This window comes from Quercus suber, unplaced genomic scaffold (genome assembly GCF_002906115.3).
Source record: "Quercus suber isolate HL8 unplaced genomic scaffold, Cork oak 2.0 scaffold_856, whole genome shotgun sequence".
NCBI lineage: Eukaryota > Viridiplantae > Streptophyta > Magnoliopsida > Fagales > Fagaceae > Quercus > Quercus suber.
The window spans coordinates 187,102-200,022 of NW_027070286.1; the positions used below are offsets into that span (position 1 = coordinate 187,102).

Genomic DNA, 12,921 nt, shown 5'->3' on the forward strand with positions numbered 1-12,921 from the left:
CCTACCCATTTAACCCAATATGACCCACATACCTTCAAAACTACTTAAACAACATCTTAACCTCCAAAATTACCAAAATACCCTTAAATACCTAAAATGACCTAAATACCTCTACACTTCCAAAATTACTAATATACCCTTAAACATCCAAAATTATCCCTAAAATCTCTAAAATGAGCAAAATACCCATAAAACTCCTAAAATGACCAAAATACTCCCGGTATCTCTAAAATTACCAAATATGCTCAAAGACTACTAAAATGACCAAAATATCCTCAAAATATCTAAAATGAGCAAAATACCCATGAAACCTCTAAAATGACCAAAATACCCCCGATATCTCTAAAATCACCAAATATGCTAAAAAACTACAAAAATGACCAAAATATCCTTGAAACCTACAAAATGACTGAAATACCCCAAAACCTAAAAATGACCAAAATACACCTGAAACGTAAAAAATTACAAAAATACCTCATAAACCTAAAAATGACCAAAATATACTCGAACCCTAAAAAATTACAAAATACCCCCTAAACCGAAAAAATGACCAAAATACCTCTGAAATCTAAAAATTGACTCAAATACTACTAAAACCTAAAAAATGACCGAAGTACTCCTGAAACCTATAAAATGACCAAAATAACCCCAAATTAAAAATTAATAAAATACCCTCTAAACTTAGAAAATGACCAAAATACCTCCGAAATCTAAAAAATAACCAAAATAACTAAAATACATCCGAACCTAAAAAATGACCAAAACACCCTCTTAAACCTAAAAAATGACCGAAATACCCCAGACACCTAAAAAATGACCAAAATATCCCTGAAACCTAAAAAATGACCAAAATACCCCTAAACCTGTAAGATGACCAAAATACATCTGAAACATATAAAATTACCAAAATAGAGGTTTGGGGTATTTTGGATGTTTCAAGGGTATTTTTGAAAAATTAAAGGTTTTAAGAGAATTTCAGTCATTTTATAGGTTTTGAGGGAATTTTGTTATTTTTTTAAGTTTCGAGGTTATTTTGGTCATTGATTAGATTCTAAGGATATTTCGGTCATTTTTGTAGGTTACGAGGGCATTTCTGTCATCTTTTAGGTTTAAAGGGCATTTCAGTAATTTTTAGATTTTGGGCTATTTCTGTAAATTTCTTGGTTTCAGAGGTATTTTGGTAATTATTAGGTTTTAGGGGTATTTTGGTAATTTTTTTGATTTTAGAGTATTTTGGTCATTTTTTAGGTTTTGGGGATATTTTGGTAATTTTTTAGGTTTTGAAGGTATTTTGGTCATTTTTAAATTTCAGGGGTATTTTAGTCATTTTTTAGGTTTCGGGGGTATTTTGGTCATTTTTTAGGTTTATGGGGTATTTTGGTAATCTTTAAGTTTCAGGGGTATTTCGGTCATTTCTACACTTTAAGGTCATTTTGGTAATTTTTTAGGTTTTGGGGGTATTTTGGCTATTTTATAGGTTTTAGGGGTATTTTAGTCATTTTCTAGGTTTATGGGGTATTATGATAATTTTTAGGTTTTGTGCGTATTTTGATCATTTTATATGTTTTAGAGGTATTTTGGTCATCTTTTAGGTTTATGGGGTATTTTGATAATTTTTAAATTTCGAGAATATTTTAGTCATTCTATAGGTTTCAAGAATATTTCGATTATTTTTTTGGGTTTAGGGGGTATTTTGTTAATTTTCTGGTTTTAGCGGTATTTTGGTCATTTTATAGGTTTCGAAGGTATTTCAGTCATTCTTTAGGTTTAGGGTATATTTTGGTAATTTTTAGTTTTCAAGGGTATTTTGGTCATTTTTTAAGTTTCGTGAGTATTTTGGTAATTTTAAGTTTTCGGAGGTATTTTGGTCATTTTTTAGGTTTCATAAGGTATTTTAGTTATTTTTTAAGTTTCAAGAGTATTTCAGTCTTTTTTTAGAAATTTAGATTTTTTGTTGTTTATTTTAAATTTTAGATGAATTTTGTGGATATTAGTGGGTTCATCCATTAAGACCCATATAATTAAATAACCTAATGGATCTTTACCCATTTAACCCAAATATTAAAATGGGTTTGGTTAAGACTTTATCTCAATTAGGTGGGTAATTGGTGGGTTTATAGATATGGATAAAAATTATCACTCCTATTCATAGCCCAAAATGTCTACATGCCATTGAGGTTTCTTTCAAGAGACTTTCTAAAGTTTTCATTAATATAGATTGGCTTAAATTTCTTTTAGATTATCAAAATTGATTGTGTTGGAGGATGAGAGGCTAAGTGTCACGCCCCAAACCCGATACCCGGATTTGTGACCATGATCGGCATGCTAATATCAAGCCTAAACCTGATATTAATAAGAACCAACTTAACTTTTTCAAACTTTTATCAAAAGCCTCCCTCTTTCTTTCATTCTTGTTTCTTTACTTAAATGATATAACTTTTCACGTGATATTCAGAGCATCTACATTATACTCAAAGATTGACATATTCCACCAATTGTTCAAATTCGAAATTTCACATAATACATCTCGTAATACTTTAAGGTATACACTTTCATTAGATCCTAAAATACACAATGCTACAAATCTAAACATCATATTGCTAATTTAGGATCTATACATATAAAACTAAAACCAACTCCTTCCAAAACTCGACTAAGGCTCCCTCTGCTCCAAAATAAAACCTGCTAACTGAAATAGTGGAAGGGGTGAGCTACACAGCTCAGTAAAAGTAAGACATATGAGAATTTAATAAGGATGCATGTAAATCAATTCATTTCACTTTATCGACGTTCGGATAGGAGAACATCATTTCATGCATAGTATTTTATACTATTTATAATAATAACTTATACGCTTTTCGTAGGAAAATAGTTGTTCTCCCTTTCCTTATCAGAATAATTTTATCAAAGCCTTTCGGATTGAATTTCTTTCATTTCTTACAAAGTTACCATATTTTCATTACAAAATGATCATTTTAACTTAAAATCAGATAATCGGTAACTTTGTCTTAAACTAGAAGCATCTTAAAAAATAATAAAATTTTTCTTCATAAACTCCTTCTTGTAAAATATTATAACATTCATAATTATAAAACTCAACGTTTCATAAAGAAAAACATATATCTGATAACTTCTTAACATAAACTTGTACTTTCTTCAGAAATTTCATCTTTTATAGTACAACAGAACTTCAGAAACTTTTATCTTTAATGAACAGCTTTCTTTTCATCAAAAACTTTTTCTTTTCACGAGAGCTTTTAACTTTTCACAATGCATTTAAACAAAATAATTCTCTCATGATTAATAACATAACATAGCTGTTCATAAATAACTTATTGGTTAGTCCATATCTGATAAGTCTGTACAGAGAAGGCCTCATCACATTTTGTGCCCTCATGTGTATGATATTGTCCCCTTTGGGAGGCCTGATGGCACATCCCCTCCAGGTTTTGTTCCTCCCCGCCGTCCGTACACATTAGGGAGAAGGCCTTATTCAGATTAGAGTTACGAGCAACCCCATTTCCTCTACTTTAAATGGCCTAGAGTTACGGGCAGCCCCATTTCCTCTACTTTAAATAGCCAAACAGATAACATTTTTCCATGGAAAGCCAGTAATTAACCCTTACTGGCCAAGTTCAGATCACCAAGGGACATAACTCAAAAACGTTTCATATTTATTCATCATACTGAAATTCATAGTTTGCATTACATTTTACAATAATAGCATTTCTATTGTTTTCTTTGATCATCATGTTCGTGGAATTAGTAATAGCATTAATATGCTTAAATCATATACATAATATTTTCGAAATTTCATGAACATATCTTTGTTTGATAATGCTTACATGCCACATCTCTAATCAAAAACATTTTAATGCATAATATATTTTAAAATAACCTCATGATTTACCAAATACCCATATAACTTATCCCTTACCTGAAAGCAGAGGAACCGAGAGCCTAAAGTCGAAGGAGCTTAGACCTGGCAATTGGTAACACCTAAACCAAAATCAAAGCTTATTACTCTCCATTATTCCTTAACATAAACTTACACATTCATCTCAAAGCCTATCTCTTAGAATCAAGGAGATCTTAATTCCCACCTCAAAGAGGTTCCCCCAAACACATAATGCACACATCAACAAATGAAGTACCAAACTAAGGAAAAATCAACATTCTCATATTTATCTCACAACTCTAGAAGAGCCAACTTCATCTCAAAGAATGCTTGGAGATTAGGGCAATAATTCATGCAAATAGCTTCATAAATACAGCCGTCACATGGTTTAGAAACCTTCATTTGAGCACTAAACCTCAAAACAAGTTACAAAAAATTAATCTATGATCGAGACATACCAAAAGATAAGCATATTAAATTATAGCTCAAAACATTTACCCTAACTATAGAATTAAATCCTCAAAGTTAGACATGTCCCTTACTGTTCACTGTTTTATTCCAGCAGCATATGTCAATACACATCCAAAATTCATGAAATTTTACAAAGCAACTCCCCTGTATGTCCAGTATGTACCATAAAAATTTCGTAGTCAAAGCATAAAAGCATAATTTATTACAAATCATACAAGGCAGCATGCACGAATCTGTCATGACAGAATTTCTTGTAACTTAGAAATTAAACCATTATTTTTATATTGATCCAAATGCTGTGAGACCAATTCCATAACAACCGCATATGTCTTAGCTTTCATAGAAAATAACCCTATCATCCAACTTCACAAAATATGATTTAATACATATTTTTCTTGTTGTAAACATCAAATCTGTCACAGGGACAGCTTCAGTGCATGTTCTTTCTAAAATCATCAACAAATAGCAATAGGTCTTAATTTCATTTGGGTATTTTTATACCTATAGTATACATATTAAAATATGTTAATAGGCATTCAATAGACCACAATATCATCAACTTTTAAATTACTAAAACAGAATTACAAAGTCAGCTTCTAAAATCAGAACAGAGGATGAAGAAATAGAAATAACAAAACAATTATACTATCCAAAATACACAAAATCAAATGAAGTTTTAATTACTTACCCACAAAACCTTAGTGTTAGGCTCTTAATTTCATCTTTAGAGAGGGAGGGCTGCCGTGTAAGAGCAAAGAGAGAAGAGAGAAAGAAGAGCAAAGAAAGAGGAAAAAGAAGTAGAGAAAGAGGGCTGGACTTTCCAGTCTGATGCAGCCAGAAAAATAGGATAAGGAGAAGACTTTTGGGGCACAAAAGAAGATAAGAGATGTGGACAATTGGGGTGGGATACGTGTGGAGCTTAGGAAAAATCTCACCACCCACTTTTCCAACTTTCTTGCATTCGCACTCACACTTTTCTACAAAAATAATTTCTTGCTTTCACACTTACACTTTCCTACAAAGGATAATATCACTTTGCATATATATATATATATATATATATATCCTTACCTTAATACACTTAATTAAACACCAACAACTATATGTCTAATAACTTAAACCACTTAATATAATTTTGCACATATTTAGTATATATTTATAATACAATTAGTCATTAAATTATTTATAATCTTTACAATTCTTATTTAAAATGTATTATAAAATAATATGCTTATCAAATACTCTTATATTAATTATAGAAAGGAAGTCATTAAAATAATAATTAACTATTTAAACACATAGTTTAACTATTAATTTGGGTCGGGGTGTTACACTAAGGACAAGAATAAATGAGAAGAGGTTAATGCCAGAAGAACACACCTTGGAAAGTACAGTCAACGAATACTCGGGGCAAATATGACAACTCAACCACAAGCCTAAGAAGACTAGAATACTTGAGGACCTTGAGGATACTGACACGTCCTCAGAAAGGCCGAAGTCCAATTCTGAAGAACATTGGGTATGAACCGAGGAAAAGAAGGAAAGTTTGTCATCAAGCAAGAAAAGGAAGAGTACAGATAAAGCATCTATCATCTCAGCATTCAATACTCTATATCCACTTAACTAGCTGCATCAATGAATGAATGACCCCTGAATAGTGTTATCACAGCTCGCAGCCTAGTAGAGAAATCTTCTAGTAAAACCCTGATGGGACAAGTATCAAGGGAAGTAAACTCTAGCCCTCCAGGTGGAAGGCCAAGATACAACCTAGATGACTATATAAGATAGAGAGATCCCTATGAAGAGGGGGATGAAAGGTCTAAAGATAAAAGAAAAGAAGGTAATATCATTGTAATCCAAGAATAAATGTAAACCTACCTCGGACCATTCCCGAGGAACACAACTTAATCAATCCAAGACTAGTATTATTCAATTTCCTCGTCTCACATATATTCCAAGCACTAATTCTCTTATAATAAGATTAATTGACTCTAACAAAGGTAACTAAGGTTGATCGGCACCCCATCTCTATAAATTAATTTTGTAAGGTTAAAAGTTAGCTTAATAAATTTTTGCCCACCACAATTGGCGTCGTCTGTGGGAATGATCACCTAAGATAGCCAATCCTATAAGAAGTGGTTCCTTAGAATCTGTTAGGTCCCAACGGAGGGACCAGTATGTAAACCTTAAGCGAAGAAGGGACCATGATATGGCCAACATGCATAGCCAAAAAGCGCCATTTGTATACACAGATTATACTGGTCAACATCACACTAGTCATGACTCACACGATGAGGAAGTATACAACCTTAGAAGAAAGGTAGATCGTTTACGTCGATGTCTTCATTGTAAGGCTCGGATAAGGGCAAAAAAAAACTCCCACCCCAAGCCAAAGTTCTAGCTCTAAGGATGACCGAAGTTATCGATGAAGGAGTAGAACACCACCTAGTGAATCTTTTACATCATCAACCCATTTAACCTCTGGTGAGAGGCACTGCCATTAGAGATCTAGATCTCCACCACAAAGAAACATAGGAAATGATACCATGGGAAAGGCACTTCTTTAGATATCTCATTCACCCTTCACTAGACGCATTAAGCAGGTTGAGCTCCCTTGCCATTTTAACCAATCTAGTTTCTCGATATACAATGGAAAGATGAATCCTGTAGAGCACATGAGTCATTTTAACCAAAGGATGGCCATTCACTCTAAGAATAAGGCGTTGATATGCAAAGTCTTTCCTTCAAGCCTCGACCATGTTGCGATGAGATGGCTTGACAGACTCCAGAAAAGGTTTGATAAGCTCCTATGAGGAAGTGACGAGAGCATTTAGAGCCAAGTTTGTGACCTACAGCCAAGTTTCAAGGCCTTTGGACTTTTTGCTCTCAATGTCTATAAGAGAGGGGGAAACCCTCAAAAACTACTCTGATAGATACTGTGAGCTCTATAACGAAATTGACAAGGATTTTAAAGATGTAGCCATCAGAACCTTCAAAGTGGGGCTCCTTACACACTCGGACCTTTGGAAGTCCCTCACTATGAAGCTTCCTCAAAGCATGCACCAATTAATGGATCGAATTGAAGAGCACAAAAGGGTCAAGGATAATCAAAGCCAGAGTAAAAAATTTTATGCTTGACTAAAGAGATAAACTGTCTAACTGGTACAAACCACCCTATCCAAGGAGAAAGTTTTTCAATTAGGCTCCCCATAATCCCACTAGTCCCCAAGTGGTGAATTCGATGTTTAAGGAGTCGATTTATTGAGTGCTGGAAAAAATAAAGAATAAACCTTATTTCAAGTGGCCTAACAAAATGGGAGGAGACCCCACCAGAAGTAATCAAAATCTCTATTGCCAATATCACCAAGACCGAGGCCATGCAACAGAGGATTACCGGATGTTGCAGGTCTTTCTCGACCAATTGGTCAAATCTGGAAAGTTTAAGTAGTTTTTACACCAACCTGCCAGACAGGGAGAGTAGCCCGCATCAAGGCCTCAGAGAAATGTTGTTCCTTGGTCTTCAATAGGAACGATTGATGTCATCAGGGCCCCAAGGAAAGATCTCGGATCTGTCAGTGGAGTAATGGCATTATCTCTACAGTCAAAAGTTGATGAAAAAGGTGGGCCACTTAAGAAAATTAAACTTGAGGAGTAACCAATCTTGGGATTCTCTAAGGCCGACAATGAGGGAACAATTCAGCCTCGTGATAATGAACTTGTAATAACCCTACAAATCTCTGGTTTCGATGTCAAATGGGTAATGATAGACTAAGGAAGTAGGGCTGAAATCATATATCCAAATTTATTCAAAGGCCTGGGATTGAAGCCCGAAGATCTTAGTAGGTTCGATGTCCCCCTAGTCGAATTTGATGGTAAGACTATTATTCCTAAGGGTATGATCAGACTACCTGTCCAAACAGGAAAATAGGTGGTGAATGTAGATTTCATTGTGGTAGAGGCTTACTCTCCCTATACGGCAATCCTGGCAAGGCCAAGGCTTCACGCCATGGGGGCTATATTTTAGACTTTGCATGTCAAGTTAAAATATCTGACCAAGGGAAAATTCCAAGCCGGAACCCAAGATCGACATTCAGGGACAGTCTCGACGACCTCCCTGCCCTTCTACTGTGCTCAGGTGGCCTTCGAACCCCTAGTTTGCTTTGGGGGAGTCTCTTCTTGGATCTCCCCCTTTTTAGTGACCTCTTTTCCAACTTTTTTGTCCCTTTTTCCTCTTTTTGTCAATAGGTTCATTTTAAGGAGAATGAGGAGCAACAAGAGTAGGAGGCCTCGATACCACTGGAATCTCTAGGGTAGCATTGCCGGCATGGGATTCTAGTAAGGATAACAGATCAAGTACCCTTTTTTCAATCACCATCCCTTCAGGAATTTTAATGGCTTCCTCGATCACATTGGGATGGTAGAAAACCTTAAAGTCCCCCTCACAGACAACACTTTAGAAACCTTCTTCCTTGGTTTCTTCGGATTGGGCCTCGACATCGTCCTCTGAGGGGATAGTTTCTTCACCCTCTGCAATAAGTTGGGCCACCTAGTGTGCGGGAAGCTCCATGTAATGAGTTCTAGCAGGTGGGGTTTTTTGGATGAACCCTTCGATAGCCACGTCAACCTTTGCAAGACGAGCATCTTTAGCCTTGATTACGTGCTTCGAAATTTGAAAGTGGGTGGAGATGGGCTCGAATTCAAGGATGACGTGTGCAACTCGGAATTGGCCGTCGTTGTGGAGGAAGATCTCGAATCTCAAGATTTGGTTGAGGTCGGTAAAATTCACTAAGCTTTGTCTCTTAGCAGTGGCCTTCTTATCTAAAGAAAATACATTAAGAAAAATACAATAAGATAGAGAATATAAAATAATAATAATAATAAATTTAAAAAAAAAAAAAAAGAGGGGGGGGGGGGGGAGGGGAGAGGGAGGGGGATTCTTTCCTAGTAACTAAAGCTTAATTTTACGGGTATTCCTAGGCCACCACACCTTGTGTACCATCTTGGGTTGGAGAGTGCAGCCCATCATGCCACTCCCCTGAAATGATGAGGAAGTCCTCGTCCATGCCTTTATTGGTCTTAAGGAGGCAAGAAATTAGCCTAATGGTAAGGACCCTAGTTTTAAGGTAATATCTCGCCTCCTTATTGTTCTGACAACTATATACCCAATTGACATCATGATGAGTTAGGTTTACGCCCATTTTGTAATTTATTGCATCTACACTATCTAGTATTCTAAACATATTAAGGGCACAGTAAGTGGGACAGAGCCTGAAAAGGCATAAAAAAATTCCTAGTTACTTTACCCATAGGAATCTTCATCCCCCCCCCCCTCTCTATAAACGCAATCATAGGGATTGTTACAGCCTCGGAAGGCCATTTCTCATGCCACTCTCCTAAGTGGCAATGTTCTATGGTAACATCACCGGGGATCTAATATTGTTTTTTAAATTCTTACCTAAACACAATGCATGCTGACCACGTAAACTTGATCGTGCGACATCTTTCGGTCCAATGGCCCAATTTGGAAACTGGAAACATCGTTGCAACCGTTAGACTCTCAAGATCATTTCTATGATATGTAATGAATGAATTAATGTATGTAATGCAAGAACAAATTGATGCATGTAATGCAATCATGATTTTTGAGGTACATGAATGGTCATTTAAGTCATTCTTCCTAATTAAATCATAGGTGCAAAATTAAGTGTCTACAGATCCTAATAAATAGAAGAATCTTGAGACATTTACAAGGAGAATGGAAGAAAAAGGGGCTCCTCAAACAAATTATCTAGAGTGAGGCTGATTTTCACACAGAGTAAAAGTGAAGAAAAGTCACTTCATCTCCTCCTTTTATAGAGGTAAAGAAAGGAGTGACAATTTTTCTGTTCCTTTAATTTGAAGGATGAGGACTTTAGGATCATGATCTTACCATAAAACGTGGGAAACAGGGAGCCGTCTGCAACATTTATTGCTACGTTATGGATTTTGAAGCATCAGGAGCGTGTCTCAAATAGTTGAAAAGATGTCCCTACACGGGAACACATCAAGAACGTGCCAGATGACTCCTCACGGTTACCAAAACCAACCTTCCCTAGAAGGAACGTAAAGTGAGGTTTTGGGGGGCTATTGTAGGAGGATGAGAAGCTGAGGACAGGAATGAATGAGAAGAGGTCAATGCCAAAAGAACACACCTCGAAAAGTAAAATCAACGAATCCTCAGGGCAAATATGACAACTCAACCATAAGCCCAAGAAGACTAGAATACCCGAGGACCCCAAGGATACTGAAACATCCTCGAAAGGGCTGAAATCCAGTTTTGAAGACCATCAGATATGGACACAAGGGGGAGTTGCTACCTAGTTTTTGCAATGGCCTAGGAACCATATATATAGCGTCCTTTTTAGGGAGGACCATTGATTTTACTACGAAAGATATGAGTTTGAAGTTAAGGTATATGGTCTTGGGAAAGTGTTAGGCACTCAAAACCGTCCAACCTTAAGCTTGGCTTTCTCTCATTGTATCTTATGTCTTAACCCTATTAAAGGCACATTCAACATTGCATCTATACTCACACACACACTAGCATACATCTAACAATCAACATGGCATCAATCATCCCAAAACCTAATCACCTATCTATCATGGCATATCACAACCCAAGCATACACCTATCCCATCTCATCCAAGGCAGCAAGCATATCACAATACGGTAGCAACAACAAGGCATTAACATCAAGAAAAATCTCAAATATCCAAGCATAGCATCATGGTATTAGCCAAGCATATTTATCATGTTCATAAACCATATCATACTCATCATCCCAATTAAATGCATGTTTATGTAATTATGCATGACTTACCTTACTTACCTCATAGCACCACAGCACCTATGCATCAATGCATATTCATGTTCATATGCATGTTCATATAATTTAACCAAGATATAAACCATAATTATCAATTCAACAATCAAAGCATGTGAAACATGTTATTCTACTAACCCTAGGACTAAACATGTGAAAATTAGACTCAACGAGACTTAAATAGAGGATTTAGAACTAAGGAAAACAATCAAAATTGCAAGAACCCTAAATCTGCATTTTTGGACACGAGTATGCATACGCATGCCTCTAGTATCAAATCATATCAACTTTCCAATCAAAACATGATGAGATAAAACAAAATAAAATCAAACAAAACAAAACATATCTCTAAGCAAGAATAACATATAAATTAACTAAGAATAACAAAAATACAAATTATAAAGGAACCAAATCAAGGAAAAGCCATGAAAGAGATTCACCTTGCCATGGAATACAAACTTGATTGATATTTAACCGGCCCCTCAGTGCCTAGTGCCTACACAACAAGATTCAATAAGATATCAAGGTGAAAGAAGTTTCCAGTAGTTTATAGGTAATCACAACTCAACAACAAGATTAGTTTTGAAAAGGGTTTTGAGAAATCAAATTGGAAAAATAGTTTCTACCTTAGAACTAACTGAAGAGAGGTTTTTAATTTGTAAAAAACGTGCAAATGTGTTGTGTGTGTGTTTTAGAATAGAGAGTTAGGGTTTAGAGAAGATGAAGGCTAAAAAATGGTTCTCTCTAGTTAGGGTTTTGGATTGGAGTTATAAGATGAGTATTTATAAGTTAAAATTAGGGTTTTCAGACATTTTAATGATCTTTGTACGTTCTTAAGGGTCCATGGGCCGGCCCACATCAAAACATTATGTTTTGGTCCCTTAAAAATGAAGTTTTAAAACTCAAAAAATCGGATTGCTTAGTTGGCCCAACATAAAACAGTCATAACTCACTCAATTTAAACCCAAATTAGGCCAAATTTGTATTTAAATTGAAGGCCAGGTTGTCTACTTTCTAATGAGACAAACCTTACTCAAAAATTCTTTATGGATCAAAAGTTATGGCCAAAATAGTGAGTAAAGGTCATTTTTTTCAGCATCATTTTCAAAGCAATTTGAGTACTTTTGAGTTGTGATTACTTCCAAACTATCAAAATAACTTCAATTACCTTTTGTAGACATGTCAAGTTCATCATTGGGACTAGAGAGTAAAGTTTATTAACCAGGTACAAAATGAGGTGTCTACACACAAATCGAGAAAAAGAAGGAAAGTTTGTCATCAAGCAAGAAAAGGAAGAGTACAAATAAAGCATCCATCACCTCCGCATTCAATGCTCTGTATCCACTTAGCTGGCCACATTAATGAAGGAATGACCCCTAAACAGTGTTGTCACAACTCACAACCTAATAGAGAAACCTTCTAGTAAGACCTTGATGGGACAAGTATCAAGGGAAGTAAACCCTAGCCCTCTAAGTGAAAGGCCAAGATACAACCTAGATGACTACATAAGATAGAGAGATCCCTATGAAGAGGGGGATGAAAGATCTGAAGATAAAAGAAAAGAAAGTAATATCATTGTAATCCAAGAACAATTGTAAACCTACCTAAGACCATTTCGGAGGAACATAACTTAATTAATCCAAGACTAGTATTATTCAATTTCCTCATCGCACATATATTCCAAGCACT

At 35.5% G+C, this 12,921-nt stretch overlaps 1 long non-coding RNA gene across 1 annotated transcript; it reads right to left on the reverse strand.

Moving 5' to 3' along the window:
• Positions 1–2,478: 2,478 nt before the first annotated feature.
• LOC112006659 (uncharacterized) lies at positions 2,479–5,226 on the reverse strand. Its single transcript, XR_002882370.2, has 3 exons — positions 5,058–5,226; positions 3,938–3,999; positions 2,479–2,689 (listed from the first exon to the last, which is right to left on the reverse strand). It is a non-coding gene; the product is annotated as an uncharacterized LOC112006659 (long non-coding RNA).
• Positions 5,227–12,921: the final 7,695 nt, after the last annotated feature.